The following is a 21347-nucleotide window of genomic DNA, read 5'->3' as shown; positions in this document are numbered from 1 at the left end:
AACATCGTTCTATTTACAAACTATATACCAAGATGGGGTGGTCGTCCTTATTTATTCTACAATCCCCAACAGAGTCGCATACTTTCATTTTGTTTGCTTATTTCCAACCTTTTTCCTAGTAACAACCATTGTTTAGGAACCTCTTAATCATTACTTCCAACGGAGCTCCACTCATGTGTCACTGTACCATAGTCCTCATTATTACCAGTGTTTACTCCATTATATAAATTGTAATCTTCCAAAACCAAGTAGTTGTGATCCGATTCATCGTCTGATGCATAAACAACATTATTTTCCTCAAAAGTGGTAAGTTCTAAAGCCAATTCTTCAAAAGTAGGAGACCATCTGTCAAAAATTAATCAACACGAAAGTACTTGGAGTGATTGGGTACTCAATAAATAAGCATGTCGGAATATTTCTGTTTAAAGGTGACCCATGGAATTGTGTCTGGCAAGGTCATAAGAAGACAATAAGCTTCATAGGGTTCCGAGATGGAGTATAAAGGGAAATGGAATGCGTAATCCTTAAGAACCTTCCTTAAACGATCAATATGTGAGGAGACCTGGTCACCTGGCTTCATAGCTAAATCGTACAGATTTGATAGCGTCATACTACGTATTATAACAAAAATATAACTAAATTAGTCAACAAACAAAAATAATAAAGTATGGTCTCGTAGTAAGGTTTCTAAGTAATTCACAAAGGTTATTTATATTTCACGTCATACATTATTTATGTACATATACATTTTCGAGGGATAACGATTGCTAGTCACTGATTATCCGTCAAAATTTACATACTAACAACCACTAAACTATAAACCTAGTGAGCCGCCTTTTTAGTTTACATTATTTATATACATTGTCTAACAACATAACTGGTACTAACTTCCTAATTATCACTTTCTGAACCAAATTCTTCTTTTAGGGGATCAGTAGTGGGACTTTCATCCATATTTTCATTGGCCTCAGTACTTTTATTAGCATTTCCATGTTCATTCCCGTTATCATCTGATAGATAAACAACTCTTTTTCTTTCAAGGGTTATGAGTTCCCAAGCCAAGGCTTCAAAAGTGGGAACCCATATATCGTAAAACGCCCCTTTATGTAAGTATTTTGAATGATTTGGAGCCCCATTCACCACCAGATCATAATATCTCTCCTTAAAAGTTTTCCATGGAATAATATTGGGCAGGGTTTTTATAAGACAGTCGGCCTTAAAAGGTTCGCTCATAGGATATGCAGGGAACAAAATGTTGTGTTCAGATAAGGCCTTCCTCAGCCGTGCCACGTGCTGTGATACTTTTTCGGATCGATCCATAACCAAATCATATGGGTGAGGTCTAGCCATCGTGGTTTCTATAATAAAACAAATTTAAATATCAATGGCATAAAATTCATAAAGCTAAATGATTATAATAACACACATTAATAAAATCCTATGGTATCTACCCCTCTCTCAATTTTTTTTTTCTTTTTTTTTTATATTATTATTATTGCTCTGATACCAATTTGTAACGCCCTGACATTTTAAGATAAAACAAGGAGTACAAAAGTAACTTTTTTATTTATTAACAACGTTTACAGAAATAAAAAGGAAAACAGAAAAATTGACCAAGGCACTACCACCGTATTCCCTCTACAGGAAATACAAGGCTATTATTATCTTAACACCTGAAGGATTATATTATACAAGTCTATCTTATTACACATTATTTTTAATATAGAATCAGTTCCTTCCCACATTCTTACTCCCGCATTTCCTTAGCACAACAACCTGAAAAGAAATATGAAAGTAACGGATCAGCCAACCACAGGCTGAGTATGACTCCGGTTCCCTATAATGGCCTTACATTCCATTATTTTATTTACTATTATTTTTATCCTTCTCATATGGGTCTCTTAAGAATACATATTATGGAATAAAGAGAATACTTAAAAAAATGACATAAATCCTTCACTTATCATAATCATATCGGCCTACTATTACTGAAAAGAGACTTATTACGGAGTCAAGACTCCCCCAGCCTAAGTCCATTTTTGTGTACATAGTATAAGAAATCCGGGTCTGAGACCCATCTCGGCCTTTGCCGGATAACATAATTAACGTTCATATGGGGCCATACTTTCCCCTCCCCTCTTTGTTTATATGGGGTCATACTCCCTCCTCCCCTTATTCCACGTACACAGGACAAAATAATGTCGTCTCATTTCAATAATCGTATCCCGAATGCTATAATTGGCCAATGATGCATTATAACGACAGTACCCTTATAACTTTATAAGACGGTAAATAAAATAACATGTGGGCAGTATAATGATTATAAGATGAAATTAATAATAAAACTAATATAACATGTTATTTCTACTATCTTATGTAAACAATTACTTATATCGACGAAGGGTCCCGGAATCATACCTTATTTTTAGAGAGAATTAGTGGTATAAATGAAATTTTATAACCCACTTATCGCTTTCTTATTGGTATCTGTATTCGAGTAAGATGATATGTAAACCCGTAAAATGTTATCAAAATAGTGTTGCAAAGCTTCCTATTTATAGTAAGTGGAAACTTAGCTTTGAAGAAATCTAATTGGATAAGATTTTCCCACTGACTTCCACGTAACTTTTACAAAATACATGGCATTCAAAGGTTTCAAACTACATGTCGTAAGCCACATTGATTTTAGTACCAAATCATAGTTCCGTCTTGTTATCTTATGTACCCGTCTTTTCGATATTAACTATATTTTCGTATTAGCGGATAAATAAAAAAATATCATAAGGGTTAATTAATAATATATATATATTCTCACCCTTAATCCTTGTGCCCATATCAAAGGGGAAGAAAAATAGCAAATTGGAGGGAGTATTATTTTATTATTATATACATTTTTCGTTTTTTTTTTTTAAATATTACATAGGGGCACTCGGTCGAGTGGCCACAGGTCAAATGCTACTCCACAACTTTCCTAACACAACACAATATATATATACGGTCGCATAACCGCGAGTCGGGATGGTAACCCGACCAGAAATCCTGCAAACAAATCTAGGAAAAGCAAGTACGGCCTTATGGCCACCAATACAAACCGAACATAACAAGTACGAAATGAAAAGTTCTCACCAAAGCAAACTAACATCCGATACAACTACGAACAAGATAAGAAAAGGAGTATCACTCCTGCTGCTGCTGATGCTCATCCATGACATAATCCTCATCTCCACCACCACCTGAGGTGCCAGCTCCTGAAGTCCCAAGACCCGCATCATCCCCTGCTCCAACCTCTGGACTCACGTACCATGGGGTCAAACCACCGTAAGGGTAAGACTGAGGTGCTCCCCATGTGGATGCATCCACCCCATAAGAGTGGAAAACCCCGTTGTAGTCCCCAACTCCCCTCCACCAAACTGGATGCGGTCCCGAGGTCCCAATACCCTGAGCATATGCCATCTCGTGCATGTTCCGGAGCGTTAAGGTAGAGGACACTCTCTCTGCCAGGTAGCTGTCATGCGTCGCCGGGGTATCAAGGTAAGGGTAACAAGGAAACGGGTGCTGTGGTGGTGCTGCCGGCTGTGGCTGGGTCTCAGCCATCCTCTCTCTCACGCGGCGTGGTCCTCTTCTTATCCTGGGTCTGTCCTCCGCATCTCTCACATTCTCCCCCCTTTCTCGGCTCGGGCATAACCTGAAGGATCGTATCATCGATGAGGTACGTTTGTCTCGCCGGAGGTGCATCCTCATCCTCCTCCTCATCAGAATCGGCAGCTACCACCACCGCATCCAACGGCTCAGTCGGTGGGAGGTGCTCAGGAGCCGGTATCTTCATCCAACTAATGCCCCACACCCTCCATGCTAGGCTACCATCCGCCAAGGTTCTCAACCATTTCAGGTCGAGGAAATAATCTCTGTCCATGGTAGGTACCGGGGTGGCTAAGGGAACGTTGATGAGTAAGATGTAGGTAGGGTCAAGTCTCTTATCACCAACAATTATTTAAACCCAATTTAGTGTGTAAATCGGGGTCGAACCACGCGGATGGAGGGGTTTCTATTTAGCCTAAATAGGAGTCTAGTCTAGTCAAAAATGAAAGGAAGTGAGTTGGTTTAAACTACTAGTTGTAACTAATGCAAGCAATTGAGAGGAAGTGTATACGATTGATTGAAGGCTAGGGCTTTCGGGTTCATCTAAATGGTCTAAGGGGCAAACAAGATGATTTAAAGGGTCCAAGGCGAGAGTTTATCCTAGGATGGTGAATCGATGTCTCGATTATCCTAAAGGGTGACTACTAACTCTCATTAAGCATCACACTTTTCTAAAACATGCAACAAGACCACCACAAACTTTCATTCAATGGAGGAATTAAGCAACAATGAAAAAAGGCACAAGCTTTCACTCATTCAAATCATCAAACACCTTGTGTGCAATATTGAGAAAGATAAACATTTCACCAAAACCCCAAATAATCAAACAATCATGCCCAATAATCCCATTTAGACTCCCCCTAAACCCTAGAAAGATTACTACTCACTCATGTTCAAATTGTTCAAACAAACAAATGAAAAAGAACAAAAAATCAAAAGAGAGGACATGGTAAAGACTTCAACAATGATAAAAGACAAGTTAAAATGTAAACAATTGATTAAGCAAGTAAATAAGAGAAGAGATGTAACAACAAAGAGTAAAGATGATTGCTTTGATTGAATTAATGAAGAGAATCCTTCAATATCTCCCAATACAATCCAAGAAACCAAAGGTAAACAATTGACAAATACTACTAATAAACTAATTCTACTAAATGATTAATAATAATTAATATTGATTAAGGAAATATTAATGCTTTAATTAGGGAAAGATTGCATAAATTAAGGAAAGTTTTCAGATCTAGGGTTGTGTGTCGAAAATGAATAAGGGAGGGGTATTTATAGTTTACAATCACTTAGGTCAAAAATTACAAGGAAGTTCAAAATGCGGGGAAGGGAGTCTGAGCCGGTCAACCGGCCGCCGGTTGGAAGACCGGCGCAAAACCTGCTGGAAGTTTTTGGTGTCAATTTAAATCATCCGGTGTGGTGTGCCGGTGGACCGGCTGCCAGCTCTGGACCGGCCCAGGAGGAGGACTTCCGCCGGTTGACCGGCTGCCGGCTAGCCGGCTTGGAGTCTTCCTTCACCCCTTTAACTTCAATACTCGTATACGGGGACTCTCAGCCGGCGGACCGGCTGCCGGCCGACCGGCCGGGAGTCCTGCTTCTCTTCTTCTTCACTCTTCTTCTCTATGCACGCCTTGTAAGCTCCTTAGCTAGCTCCTTTAGCCCTCTTCCTGATGCGAAAACCTGCAATGAGGAACATAAAGCTCATAGTACGGGACTAAAGCTACAAAATGGGGCTAAAAGGGTCAAAAACCGCGTATGATCGAAAAATATGCATAGAGAAGAAGGATGAAATTGACACAAAATGGGCACTCATCAAACGTACTCGGAGGATGACTCAAAAGAAGCTAGCTTTTTGGCTAGCCGAGTGGCGATAGCACCACAACTCAGGAATTTAGTGCTAGAGGAGGCCATCAAAGCAAGACTAGCACAAACTATTGCAGGAGCATTGAAGGTCACTTTTTCAGTCCGTTCAGGGTTAAGGTAAGCCATCAGAAGCAACAACTCGTGGGAGTTTAACTTACTCATTTCAGACCTCTCGTAAAGGAGACACGACATAGCACGAAGAAAGACCCTCAAGGTAACATGCTGCACATCATTAATCAGGATGTTGCTAGCGGTGGGAGCTGATTTCTCGGTGATACAGGGCATAAGGCGGCAAACTCCACACTCAGACGGTATGTCACGAAGGGATCCCTTGGGAGGCTTAGCCAAGCTAAGGTGAGAGGCAAAAAGGTCCATGGTCAACACAAAACTGGTGTTCATAAGCCGGAACTGTACGGTCTGCTCAGTCGGCTCGTATTTAAACGAGCTCATAAATTCCAAGGTCAGAAAAGCATAAGAATGATTCCGCAAACGGTATAGCCCAGTGAACCCCAAAGTCTCAAAGATATGACGGACATCCGTCTCAATACCCAGGTCCTCTAAAAGGGTCGTGTCCACACAACTAGTCGGTCTCATCTTACGGGATTGTAAGGCCACAAACCTTTTCTGTTGTGTAAAGTCTACAAAGACCACAGAAGGATACTCTGGTACAGCTGGTACTGGTCCACTACCCTCCCCAAATACGGGCTGAGAAGCCCTACCCCTCTTACTTTGTCTGGTCCCCAAGTTTAGTCTCGGCATCTGTTTCAACATATTATTTAAGTACACCAACGCATATGCTCCAAAACATGCTATTTACACAAATTAAGTCATGAAAGAATCATCTAAGTACACACTATCACCAACAATTTCCCAAATTACAAATAAAATTTCAATTCCTTATATCTCAGACGGTCTCTACAGCTGTGAAAATTTCATCATAATTACCACAAATTAATTCAACTATTACAATCTTTAGGACTTAAATATTCAAAATACATCCATGTACAACACAAATTCCCAATCATATGAGACGAATTTTAATTTGGGACACTTTTAAGACGGAGTTTTAAGGCAAATTTTGAGGTGAAAATTACAAAAATCAACTTTCCACATGACATATACAACATAAATTACTCAAATTTCATCCTTTAACATGTAAAAGACAACCAAAAATCAATTTAATTTCTCAAACCCTAGAAAATTCGGCCCCAATTATATGCAATTTCTACTTGAGCTTTGTATTACAAGCAACAATAATCATAAAAGGGAAGCATCTAGATCATATTACAACAATTACAAGCAAATTTTCTCACATATAAATCGAATTTTCAGATTTCTCTATCATCCTAATTGTTTCTAATTGATGAAAAACATTAAAATAGAAGAAAATTCGTACCTTGATCAAATAGGAAGTAAAAGAACAATTATAAGCAAAGGAAATCACCAAATAAATCACCACAATCACAAGATTTGAGAGCAAGATGAGAGATATGAAGGTATTAGGGTTTATGAATGAATTAGAATGAAGGGAAGAAAGATGGGAAAAGAGTATAAGAATCCCGTAATTATCCGGGTACTGTAGCTTACTCGATCGAGTGTCTCGGGTACTCGATCGAGTGCCCTCTACTCGATCGAGTAGACGTTATTTGATCGAGTATTCGTAGGAAATTCCTACTTCCTCAACGTCATAGCTTCCTAACTAGATCGAGTGAGGTCTACTCGGTCTAGTAAGCACTCACACTCGGTCAAGTAAGGTTGGGTACACGGTCGGAATAACGAGGTTAACTGAAGATTCCTGCAAAACAACATCACGTGTCGATTCCAAACCGAGTTCGGAAATCGTCACCGGTTATCATATTCATTCACATTATACCATTACTACTCAATTGTACCACACCGGTTTCACCAACTAGGATACATATCATGTTATTCTATAACAAACTCCACGCAACATAGGTCACCTTGCTATTAAATCATTCATGTATACATTTAACGCATTATCTCATCACTTAAACCTTTGCCTACTATTCTGCTAATAAACTTATAATCACATTACTTTAATCACTCTTTTAACATAAAATTTACAGGTATCACCCAAGGGTACTAGCAACATAATTATGCTTCAACATAAACAAATTAACCTACTCAAATTAATCATGTCACATGCGGAAGCTTTCAGCCATTCATATATCACATTCATCCATTACTATTTTGATAAATCTCACTACAATTCTACAACTCTTTAACTACCCCCATAAGCACTATTATAAGGCTTATAAACCCTTATAGAAACTACCATTACTAACGACTTGGACAAACACAGCCATTATCGCATTTCATATCGCCTCACGCGTTTCTACTCTTTTCACATACTTTTATAGTATAAAACCTTTCACGTTCCTCATTATCATCACACACACATATTAGTTCCATCAAAACTTTACCATATATGTTTCTAACATAACTATTATGCACATGCTAACTTCAGCATAGACCCGACCACAATCAATTCCAAAATAATCACCATACATATTAAGCACATAATGGCCGACTCAACGTTCCCATACCCAGTGACTGGCTTAAGCACAATGGGGCCAAGATTTTGAAATGAGGGCGCCTACTCACCCAAAATCTAGCATCGGCCGGGGCTCTCAATATACATACACCAGGTTCATTTTATTAGACTCACTACGTTCATTAGGTTCATTTGTTACAGGTTCCAAAATCGTCGCTCTGATACCACTTTGTGACACCCCCATATACCAAGGAGCCTTAACAAGACCTTCCCTAGCATATAAGGGCATCACCATCTCGGTTGTCCAAGGTAAGTAATTATCAAAAGTAGATAAAAGAACAATTATAGTTATGTTACAAGTGTTACATCTAAACTATTTAAACAAAGGTACAACTCGTCAAAGCTATAGAACTACTTCTGACATTACCCGTGAGGACTCATCCCAACCCGGACTCCAGCTAGCATCCCAGACAGCACCTGCTAAGACGGATTGCTCACCATAAGGGATCATGTCAGACACAACAAAACAAACAAGAATGCCACACAAGGTCAGTAACTGAGGTATGACACAACAAACAGTACCAACAAATTACAAACACAACCAAACACACACACACACAGTCACAACCACTCCAACCAATCTCCGTCACCGACTGTCCACTGGACCAGCCCTGCCAGTGGGGGACCGCAGCCGTACCCACCAAATCCCCGCTCATTATACCGAGCGATAAACCCTGTCCCATTAATGTGCACATCCCCTCCCGTGGTGGGTTCCACGGAGGGCGAAACTAGGGCGTGAAGCCACTCCCGCATGTGACTCCACTCAGCCGAGGACGCACCTCGAGAACCACAGACAATCAGTCACAAGCAGCTGTATCACAACAACGACAACCACAATAACGACAACAACAACAACCACAGCAACGACAACAACAATCAACAACAACAACCGACACTCTAACAACCAACAAAGACTGAGTAGGCGAACCTACCTTTAACCAAAAGCAGCGATTCCTCGATCAACCATACGACATCAACCAAGCAAGCAACCCCTATATAAACAGTATACAAGCCTATTACTACCAATACAACCCTACAAGGAACAACAAAGACAAAGATGATGACGACAACGTACCTACACATCTCACAACAGCGTTAAGACCGCTACCCGACTCAAGCAACCCAACCTCAAAGCACTAGCATCCTCAAAGGCTCCCATGGAAGGTATTTGGTGAAGGGAAAGGAAGGAGGCGACCTATAGATTTGAAGGAAGGAGGCGGAAATGATTTGCGGTTTTAACAAAACACGATTATAAACCCTCGCTGAAAAGACGCTACTCGATCGAGTAACCCACTTACTCGATCGAGTGGCCCCTACTCGATCGAGTGCCCAAGCTACTCGATCGAGTAGCCTCTACTCTATCGAGTACCACTCACTTCTAAAGGCAATCAAGGCACAAGGTAACTCCGGCACGCATCACTAAGGGCTATTGCCTGCCCCCAAAAGTCGGTCAACGTTGATCAACGGGTCCTTAAAAGGACGGGTATTACAGTAGCTTCAAGCAAGTGCAACCGGAGTAGGTTGGCGAGTTATTTTCATTGTAAGAGGTTTAGTTGTTTGAGTAAATTTCTAAACAAACAATAAAATAACGGTTGGACGTAGGCCTCGGAGTAGAGGCTGAACCAATTTTTTAAACATCGTCTTGTTTGCTCATTTACTTTTATGTTTGTTCTCCTTATTTTTATATTGTTTATCTCGCAATCTGTCTGTGTCACAGTGTTCAATACAGTGTCTCAGACCTGCTGATTGATTCAATCTTGTGAACTTAAAACGATTAAGTATCTCAAGTTTTCAACTTAAAAGGGATTCACTTAAGATTTTCATTGCTAAGAGTATTCAACTTAAAAATTGTTCACTTTATATCTTCATTGCTAAGTTGAAGAAAAATAATCTTTCATTCATACTTTTCTGGTCTCCGCAACAGTCGACTTTACTATGACATATACTGAGCTGAATTCGTGTGTATATACTTCTAACTCAAATAGTTCTAAGTATAAACACCTATATCAATCAAATTATTATCCATATCAGTTTAGTCTATTGTCCTAGATTTCAAAGAAACTTAATTCAAGCTTAAAAATTTTAATTGGACACCTAATTCATTCCCTCCCTCTCTTAGGTGTTCTCGTCCTTGACTCTTCATAACTATTTGAATCAATTAGTGACTGAAAAAAAAACGGAAATTTTTGGCAACTAAAATAGTCGTTACAAAAGGTTGCTAACTTTTAATAGCCTAGCAAAAAATGTGGAATACTCAGCTCAACTATTTATATTACCGAAACGGAGTAGGAAAATCCTACCTCTTAGCATACTCCATAAGCTACTCGAAACAAGTAAGATCCCATCTCATGAAATCGTCTCATCCTACATGAATTACATAACAACCATCACAATACATCCTATATACTTATATAATATAAAAACCCTTATTATTACTCTTTAATTAAACATATTGCTAATAATAATCACTAATTAATAACTCCTATAAAAACCCCCAAAAGTTAGGATTAAAACAAAAGAAAGAGAAAAGTTAGTTCTTACTCACAAGGTGAAAAGAAGAAAAATAAAGGGTAAAACAATCTTCACATCCTAGATTAGCATCATCCATGGAGAAGGTTTATGGGAGTTTTAGAGAGAGGGGGGAGGTTTTGAGGCTTAGAAAGAAGGAAAGAAATGATTTAGGGTTAGTGGGAAAAAGGATTTCGAGCATAAGTTCCTTTAAAAGTCTCCAAAAGGTCTAGGTATTACAATGATACTATCCCTACATTGCGAGCCATTATGACCAATTTTTCAGCACTTAATACAATATTTACAGATCTCCTCGTATCTAAATTGAATCCATAAGAGATATCCGTCATCCATTGCCAAAAAGAAACCCGGAGCCAAAGGTTCATTGAGTTTAATACATACTTTGAGTCGTAAATAATAATTCTTTGAGATAACCTCAAAGGGTTCAACCTGACAGCCCCTTACAAAACCCTAGAAGCCGACCTGAAACGAAGGGTTGCTCCTCCACCCCCAATCATAGAAAAGAGAAATCTCACAGATTGGGGATGAAAGCTCGAGACACATAAAAGACTGATACCCGAATTAAATTCTAGAGAAAGCAATGATTAGGGTGATTTTACTTGATTTTTACGAGAATGATATTGATTATCAGAATTGGAAGTTTAGGGTTTATACACTAGCCAATAGAAAGAGGAAGAGAATATTCACTCCTAAATTTATGGGGTATTCACAATTATTAGTCTAGGGTTTCCTAGGGTTCGGTCCTAACAATCTTCGTTCTTCATCCTCTTTCTCGAGGCTTCATCTCACGTTTTTTCGTGAGATAGGGCTTGCGTATTGTTTTCTTTCTTTGTTTCTTTGTTTCGTTTTGTGCAGGTGTCAAGGATGAGCGTCACAATTGGCCAACATCGGGATGGGAAAGAGCCTATGGGGGACGAGGATGGTCCGTTCGAATGGGAGGAGGGTGCTGAAGCAACGAATGAGAAGTCTTCCTCGCTTTTGGTAGGGAAACTGTGGGCATCACGATCAATTAATGTCAAAACCGCCATCGAAACTATGATCAATTTGTGGAACCCATCGAAGCCAATTATGGGGAACGTAGTTGATGCGAAAGAGAAGACATTCATATTCCGTTTCGACTCTGACAGGGATAAGGCTAGGGTTTTCGAGGGGTAACCATGGCACTTTGACAAATTCTTGTGGTGCTTTGCGGATCCGAATCGTACTGGTAAGCTTAGTGATGTCCCGCTCTTTCATTTTCCGATTTGGGCAAGGATTTATGACTTGCCAATTACCGGGAGAGCTTGTGAAGTGAATGCTAGGCGTTTGGGGGACTCGCTAGGTTCGTTTATCAGTGTCGAATATGGACCAAATGTCGAGCTTGACAGGGCTATTAGGGTTCGTGTGCTCTATGATGTTCGAAAACCCCTGAAAGCGTCAATCCCAATCCGTATGAAGGGAGGTCGAACAGTGAGTTTTAATGTCAAGTATGAGTGTCTCCCAACGTACTGTTATGGGTGCGGACTTATAGGGTATGGGAAGAAAGATTGTGAAGACGGTCCATATGAGGAGGAAGATCTTAAGTTCGGGGATTGGTTGCGAGCATCACCTTGGAAAGTTGTTAAAACCGTGAAGGAGGGACCGGGTAAGGCAGCTCGAAATCTCAATACAACATTTGACGCTGTTAATGCCCAAGAATCTGAGGAGGTTATTTCAAATATGATTGAGAAGTTACAATCTATTGCTATTAACCTTCGCACCAAGAAGAATGTTAATGCCGAGGAGGAGGGCCGAGAGAGGGGTAAAGACAGCTATGGTGATGGGGATGGAGGGGTTACAGCAAAATCGTCAAAGGGGAGTGAGGGGCAGGTGCAGATGGCGTCTGCTGCTGTTGAATTCAATCAGGAGGTGGGATTGGGGTCGGGGGTGATGCATAAGCAGACGAGCGGGATTCTGGAGGGTTTACATAACAAGGGAATTTCTGATTTGCCTGTACAACAAAATATGGAAGTGGGCCAAGGGGAAGAGAGGTCGGGGCAGTTGGTGAAGCAGGCTAGCATGGTGAGAGAAGAGCAGGCGGGTCAGCCGGGTGGACAGGGAGGGAAATGGACGAGAATGACGAGAAATATCATTGAGAATGCGTGGATGAGACATACTTTTGACCCGAAAATGAATGTAAATGATTCGGGAAAAAGGGGGAGGGAGGATCATAGTTGTGTGAGTGGGCAAAAGAAACTAAAACGAGTTGCAGACGGGGGTGTCTTAATACCTGAGGCAGAAGTTGACGGAGTTCAACCCCGCCAGGCCCAATGAATATCCTAAGTATTAGCTGTCGGGGCTTGGGCAACCCCGACGCGGCGAGTGCCCTTCGTGCCCTGGTACCCTCGGCCATAGTGTTTCTTTACGAGACCAAACTCCGTGGTCGTGATATGAGGAGGGTGAGGGAGAGATTCAAGGGATATTTCGGGATGTAGGTGGATAGTATGGGAAGGTCTGGTGGTCTTGCTATGTTGTGGCAGCGAGATGTTGATTGTGTTTTTATGTCTGCTTCTATTCATCATATGGATTTTACGGTCCGTCATGATGGGAAGAAGTGGAGGCTTACTGGGTTCTATGGGTGGTCGGCGGTTTCAGACCGTCATCTTTCTTGGGAGTTGCTACGACTTCTTAAGGGACAGTCGACATTGCCGTGGGTTTGTATGGGCGATTAAAATGAGATTTTATTTTCTACTGAGATGAAAGGGGGCAGTCGGCCCTAGTGGCAGATGAATAATTTCAGATCAGCTGTTGATGATTGCCATCTTCGAGATGTTCCTTGGGTAGGGTATAATTTTTCCTTTGATAACGGACAAGCAGGTGAAGCGAATAGACAGAGTATGTTAGATAGAGCTCTTTGCACGTCTACTTGGCTTGATTTATGTCCTCATGCTCGACTCCATTACCTTGATCGTGAGTGGTCAGATCATGCCCCGATCAAGCTCTTGCTGAATTCGAAGGAAGTGGGGGAGACTAGGGTGAGACCGTTCCGCTTTGAACAAATATGGGTTGGGGAGGAGGGGAGTGAGGAAGCCGTGGAGAGGGGTGTGGCAAGGGGAAGAGGAGATTTGGTGGCGGTTCTCGATGAGTGTGCGCGTGAGCTAAGGGGGTGGCAGAAGCTTAATATTAATAAGATAGGTAAAGAGATGGAGAAGAAGAGAAAGCAGTTGGCAAGGTTCAATGAAGGGGATCGATCTGAAACTAATGTGCAGCGAAGAAGACAGCCGGTTGCGAAAATTTCCACTCTTCGTCGTCAGGAAGAACAATATTGGAGGCAAAGGTCTAGGGCTCTGTGGCTTAAGGATGGGGATCGGAATACCAAATTTTTTCATACTCGAGCCGGGGAGCGGAAAAGGAAAAATTTTATTGCCAAGTTAATTGATGATGATGGAGCTGAGAGGGTGGGAACCGAGGAAGTGACTAATGTAGCTCTGGGCTATTTTCAAGGACATTTCACCTCTTCGAATCCTACTAATTTTGATGACGTATTGGCGGAAATTGGTGGCCAAGTTTCTGAAGACATGAATGCAGGCTTGCGGCGGGATTATAGGGAGGATGAGGTGCTTGATGCGTTGAACCAGATGCACCCTTTGAAGGCTCCGGGTCCGGATGGTATGAATGATCTTTTTTATCAAACTTATTGGGGCACGGTTGGGCCGGAAGTGGTGCGAGCTGTTCTTGCCATTCTTCGAGGTGAGCGATCTCCGAGGGACATTAACAAAACAAATATTGTTCTTATCCCAAAGAAGAAAGCCCCGGATAAAATCCGGGATTTTTGACCGATTAGTCTCTGCAATGTGGTGTACAAGCTAGTCTTGAAGGTGCTCGCGAACCGTCTGAAGCTGTTCCTGGGGGATATTATATCGGAAAATCAAGGGGCTTTTACACCGGGGCGATCTATTTTGGACAATGTTCTTATAGCTTTTGAAGTTTTTCATGCCATGAAGAGCTCGAGGCAAATGGAGGGAAATATGGCGATTAAATTAGACATGGCAAAAGCGTATGACAGAGTTGAATGGCGCTTCCTTCATCGAGTCTTATGCGTTATGGGGTTCGAAAGAGTGTGGATTGACCGTGTTATGGCCTGTGTGACCTCGATCTCGTTTGTCGTGCTGATCAATGGGAACCCGTCCCGTGTTTTCCGGCCTACTAGGGGTTTACGATAGGGTGATCCTCTTTCCCCTTATTTGTTCATTCTGTGTGCGGAAGTATTATCTGATTTGATGCCTAGAGCTGTGGCGGATGGAGTTCTCCATGGGGTCCGGGTCTCGTATGGGGCACCTGAGGTTTCTCATTTACTCTTCGCTGATGACAGTATTTTCTTTACTAGAGCCACGGAGGAGGAAGCTGCAGCTGTGAGTGATATTTTGCGACGATATGAATATGCTTCTGGGCAGCTGGTAAATCTTGATAAGACTACCGTCTCGGTTAGTAAGGGTGTGCCAAGGACGAAGAGGAGTAACCTGGCGACACGGTTGGGTATTATTGAGGTTGAGGAACAGGAGCGATATTTGGGGCTGCCTACGGTGGTGGGGCGGTCTAAGAAAGTGCTTACTAATATTCTACGGGACAAGCTGAGCAAAAGATTGGAAGGTTGGCGTGGAAAAATCTTGTCTAGGGCTGGTAAGGAGGTTCTCTTAAAGGCTGTTGCCAATTCACTCCCTACCTATATTATGAGTATTTTTAAAATTCCCGTCAATTTTTGTGAGGAACTCCGGAGTATGATGTCGAGGTTTTGGTGGGGGCATGAAGAGGGAAAGAGGGGTATTTCTTGGGTTTTGTGGAGAAAGCTCTGTCAGCCAAAGGGTATGGGTGGGATGGGCTTCCGTGATTTTAAGCTGTTCAATCTTGCTTTGCTGAGTAAACAAGCGTGGCGGCTCACTACGGAGACGGAGAGTTTATGGGCTCGAGTTATGAAGGCTAGATATTATCCAAATGAGGATTTTTTGTCATCAAATATTGGTAATCATCCTAGCTATACTTGGAGGGGTATCCACAAGGTTAAAAGGGTGCTCGGCTTGGGGCTTAGACGGCGGATAGGGGACGGTCTCTCAACCCGAGTGTGGGGTGATGCCTGGGTTGTGTCGAACCAATTGGGGCGGGTTATTACACCTCAACCTCCGGGGCATGAAGGAATGATGGTGGCGGGATTGCTAAGTGACAGGGGTAAGGCTTGGAATGAGCAGCTGATCGATAGTCTTTTCTTGGGGTTCGAAGGAGCAAGGATAAAGAATATTCGCCTTAGCGAGAATGCCATTAATGATGATTGGTTTTGGAGCGCGGAGAGGGATGGAGTGTTCACAGTCAGGTCGGCCTATCGTCTGTTGGCGGGAGGGTGCGATTTTCTGGAGGTGGGGGGTGCTTCAAATTGGGAGAGGGAAAAATGACTTTGGACTAGGCTCTGGAAAATCCCGTTTTGGCCTCGCGTGAAGCTTTTCTTTTGGCAGCTGTGCAGCGAAGCTTTAGTAACAAGAGCAAACATCGCTACTCGAGTTCGAGGTGAGTCTTCTTTCTGTTCCTTTTGCAATTCTTGTTTTGAGTCGAGTCTACATCTTTTCCGGGATTGTGGGGTGGCACAACGGGTTTGGGATGAGCTTGGGTTGGCGGGGGACGAGGAGGAAGTGGGTGGAGGGTGCGTGAGAGATTGGATTGAGGCACGATGGAAAGAGTTTGGGGGACGGGAATGTGGATGGTTTATGGTGGGTTGTTGGGCCTTGTGGGAGCATCGAAACAAGGTTGTTTTGAGGCTCGGGAAGTGGACCCGTATGGCGTGGTGAAGCGGATAAGGGATGTTATGGAGGAGATAGAGGGAGGGGGTTATGTGAGGCATGGCAGCAGGGAGGAGGATGGAGTGAGGCGGAGGGAGTGTAACACCCCGTAAATTTGAAGACCTTTATTATATTTTAAAAGTAATATTTTAATCTATTTTAATTTAATATTAATTTATTTGAAATAAAATTTATTTGATAAAATATAATCTTATTTTATTTTGAAGAAATGTAATTATTTTTGATAGTTTAGAAATGTTTAAAAGTGATTTAAACTTTATTTAAACCTTTTCCTTTAATAAAATAGATTTCGGATAAAAGTCGTAAAATTGGGATTTTCCCATTTCTTACGGTCGTCGGGTAAACGAGTTTGGATATTGGGCATATGAGTACTTAATCTTTTAGTAAAATCGTGTTTAAGAACATTAATATTCCCGAAAATCGCGTTCGACGAATATTTCTAATTTCCGTCGAAACGAACCAAAACGTAAACAATTGAAACTCACCCAAACACCCTACCCCAAACCATGCACCCTCCATCCTCCATGGGTCTCCTCTTCATCTTTCATTTCCTCAATTCTCATTCTCTCTCTTCCTTTCACCAAACACCAAATTCATCTAAAAAAAAATCCTCCTTACAATCCCTAAATCCTTCATAAATCCTTCATTCCTCCACCAATTTGCATAAAAATTATATATTCGGAATCCTCTTTTCATCCTTCATCTACTAGTAAGCTTTATTTTCATTTCCTCCAATTTTTGTTTAAGACACTTTTTTTAGGGTTTCGAATTTAAGCTTAATAATTGTGTTTTTGTTGTTCTTATAGGTGAAGAATTTGAAGATGAGTTAGGTGACTCATATGTTGTTGAAGATGAAGAGTAATTTTGGGTTTTAGAAGCTTTCTCAAGTTATTACTTGTCTCTTTGCTAGCTTAAGGTAACTATTCCGAGTTACTCGACGAATTAATGTCACATTAATAGTTGTATTTGTTGTTGTTTATCGTCGTTTGTTGTTGTTTGTTGTTGTTTGAGACGATCTTGTTGATAAATGAATGAATGGAGTAAGATGAGTATGCTTATGTTTAGTTTATGTTACCCATTTGTATATTATTGTTTGGAACAAATTTGGATGAGGAATTATGTGTTGTGAAAAGTCCGTGTTTTGGCTGGAATGCGTCAGTACCGGACCGAGACGGTTTCTAATGTTTCCAAAAATATGACAGATTGAACGACATCGAAAAATTAGGTGGTTTAGCCACTTGAATCACTCAATTCGGAGTCCGTATGAGTAAGTGGCGTCGTTTTATCGATTAAAATTTATAGAAAAGTTTACCCTTGTGTGAGACGGTTATTTATGTTATTTTATTATGCGAGAATTTTGTGGAATTAGTTATTTTGTAAGTTGGAATATATTTTCTTATGTTGATAGTCTTTCACATGATAGAAATTGGAAATGGCATGAGAATGATATTGTGATGAATTTTGTGATTTGGGCCAAAGTAGGCCAAGACTCTGAGCTGGCCCAGATTGACCGAACGAGTTTGGTCAAACTAGGTTTAAACCGGTCAGCCTCGATTTGACCGATGACCCGTCGCGGGACTCGGGTCGAGGGTTTGTCTTTGAGGTGAGATTGGTTGTTATTGGATGTTTTATGTTATGCCTTGATATTTGTAATTATCATTTCACATGTTGGTTGTTGGATGCTTTGGATGCCTTATGCTTGAGTCTTGTTGCCTCTTTGCCATTTTAGCTTGTTCTCATGGATTATGGTACTGTTGGTTAGCTGGAATTTGGATTATTATTGATATTGGAGATATTGTTGGATTGTCAGCTGAATATGCTCTTGCATAGCCTTTCATATGCTAGGGTGTGTATGATCATTTTTGTGTGCAAGTTTGGACTCTTTGCCCCTCTTATGGTTAAGTGGGTGTCCTACTTGTCTTGTGTGGTGTTGGTATCTTAGACCATCGTCATAGATAGGCCATTATAGTCTTTGACGAGTGTATGTTCACAGCTTAATAGCCTTTGTGTCTTAGCTTGGTGGGTTTATATCCAAGTTAGGGCATGACCTCCTGACGTACTCGTAGAAGTATGTGGTCAGCTTAAGTACTAGCCAACCCTTTGGTGGACTCCTTAGGGGTACTCATGTGTTGTTATCATGGGTCTTGGATGCGGTAGTTTTCCGCATGTCGCTAGGACTGAGCAGGTTTAGGACTAGGGTGTTTACCTTACCTCGTGGTATAGAATCGAGTTACAGAGTGACTATTGACTGTCCTAAGAACTTATGCCTGTCTCTAGATATATTGTCCTTTCTTGTTTGATGATTCTATGAATCATAGAAGGTGAGATGCAAGCCGGCTATATATGGTTGATAGAGTTTGGATTCCTGGATGTTATGTGATTCACATGTTAGTGTAGTATGAGTCGGTCTAGTATTCACATGCTAGGACTATGTGTTGTTTTTATTGTTGTTCACATGATAAGCACGATTGTCTAGCATCTATATGCTAAGGCTATGTGTTATTCATATTCATATTCTTATGTTTACATGTTATATTAATTATGACATTTCGTGGTGGGAGGACTCGGAGTTACTCCCACCGACCGTGGCTTTCGTATTTGTATAAAATGCGATTGACAGGTAGGTGATGCATATATGGGGTACATGGACGAGCTAGCGAGCAAAGTAACCTTGGGACCTAGATTGGCTTTATCTTATTGTGACCCTTAAACACTTTTTATGTCATATACCTTTTAGGGACATATGTCTCCCTTTTTCATATTTGGGTTGTATAACTTTGTTTCGCGACTTTAGCGATGTTTTATTTATGAGATTTACTTTAGACCTTGCATGTTTGACACCTTCCCATTTGGATATTTTTATAACAGGTTCAAGTTTTAAAAATTACAGGTTTTTACCCAAATGAACCTATTACAAACATACCCATGCAGTTTTTATCTAGAATTATGTGTTTACTTTTCCGCAATGAATGAGGGTGTCACAGTTGGTATCAGAGCATATTTGCTCCTGACGCACGTTTGTGCGCCCCCGATAAAAATAACTTGACCTTAAAATAATAAACTTGAGAGATGGGTAGGATGGGTAGACTTAGGACCTTATGTTGTAGTCTCTTTGTGATTGCTATTTGTTAGGTGCTAACCAATGTTCTCTTTTACAAGATGGCTCCTACAAGAAATGTTGATAATGCAATCTTGCAAGCTCTTACTCGCATTCTTCAATCAAGAAAACCAACCAGCTCCTCCTCCCCTCCTCGCCTTTCCAGGAAGGTGATAGACCCGGTTCTTACACTTGGGTGGCAAGTCAATTGACTCGAAACAAGACTCAAACTTATGGTGGTGAAGTAGACCCGGTGGCACTCACCGAATGGTTTCGTGAATTGGAGAAAAGCTTTGCCTTGTATGATGTTCGTGAAGAAGACAAAGTAAAATTGGCTTCTCATTTCCTTGTGAAAGAAGCTGATAGATGGTGGTCCATGACTAGTCCTACTTCCACTCTTGAGCCTGGTTTTGGTTGGGATCGCTTTAAGGATCTAGTTGAGGCTAGGTTCTATCCAAAAGAGCTTAAACAACAAAGGCTTAATGAGTTTATGAACTTGAAGCAGGGAAGTCTTTCTGTCCAAGCCTTTACCGACAAGTTCAATGAACTTGCTCACTATGCTTCTAGACTTGTCAAAAATGAAGAAGAAAAGGCTTTCTTTTACCTTGACAAGCTTACTCCAAAGCTTAAGAGCTTGATCCGTAGGGATTCTACTTCCTTTGTCTCAATCTATGATGATGCATTATGGGCCGAGAGCTCTATTCGGGCTATTGATGAAGAGGATCGTGCTTCTCGTACTTCCCTTGGCAAGAGGCCACTCTACTCCACTTCTAGGCCTTATGTTTCTCCTTCTAGACCCTTTGTGCCCACTTCTTCCCCCTCTTATCCTAACAAGAAGAGGTTTGTTCCGAGTGGACAAGCAAATCAAGGTGCTCGTGTTCTATCTCCTAGCAACGACAAAAATCCTAAGGGTCGTATGTGCTATCATTGTAAGAAGCCTTTGCATCCCGGAATTCATTGCTTTGATAAGCAAATTGTGTGTTTCTCCTGCAACAAGCCTGGACACAAGGCTAATGAGTGTCCTGAGAAGAAGACTACTACTACTCCTGCTGTCCCTGAGAGGTCGAGAGGTCGCATCTTTGTGATGAGCCGTGCTGAGGCTGAGGCACACCCATACATAGTCACTGGTACGTTCTTAATATTTGATGTCCCTTGTTTGGTTTTATTTGATACCGGTGCTTCTTTGTCATTTATATCGATGAAATTCTCCGACAAGTTACCTCTTGAACCTTCACTTGAGATAGTACATCAATATCTTTACCCTCCGGCGACATCTTCTCTTGTTCTTATTTTTATTCGGATGTCCCTATATCGATAGCGGGATCTATTTTCCCGGCTAATCTCCTTCGATTTTCACTTGAGGAGTTTGATGTTATTTGGGCATGGATTGGTTATCTACCTATCATGCTCGATTTGAATGTCGAGATCAAAAGATTGTTCTTAAAAGCCCTTTGGGTACTCGCGTATCTTATCAAGAGGTTAGAAAGCAAACAGGTGTGAAGTTGATCTCAGCTATGAAGATGGTGAATGCTTTGAAGAAGGGTCATCAAGCATTCCTATGTGTAGTGACTACTTCTAATTCTCCTTCTTTTCCTCCCTTGAAGGATGTTCCCATTGTTTGTGAATTTCCGGATGTATTTCCCGATGAATTACCCGGATTCCTCCCCGAAAGAGATGTTGAATTTTCTATTGACCTAGTTCCCTAACCGGTCCTATTGCTAAAGCTCCTTATCGTATGGCACCTTCCGAATTGAAGGAGTTGAGAGTTCAACTTGATGACTTGATTGAGAAAGGCTTTATTAGGCCTAGTGCTTCTCCTTGGGGTTCCCCCGTC

The sequence above is a fragment of the Silene latifolia genome, chromosome 9, assembly GCF_048544455.1.
Source record: "Silene latifolia isolate original U9 population chromosome 9, ASM4854445v1, whole genome shotgun sequence".
NCBI lineage: Eukaryota > Viridiplantae > Streptophyta > Magnoliopsida > Caryophyllales > Caryophyllaceae > Silene > Silene latifolia.
Note: the sequence above shows the minus strand (reverse complement) of the source record.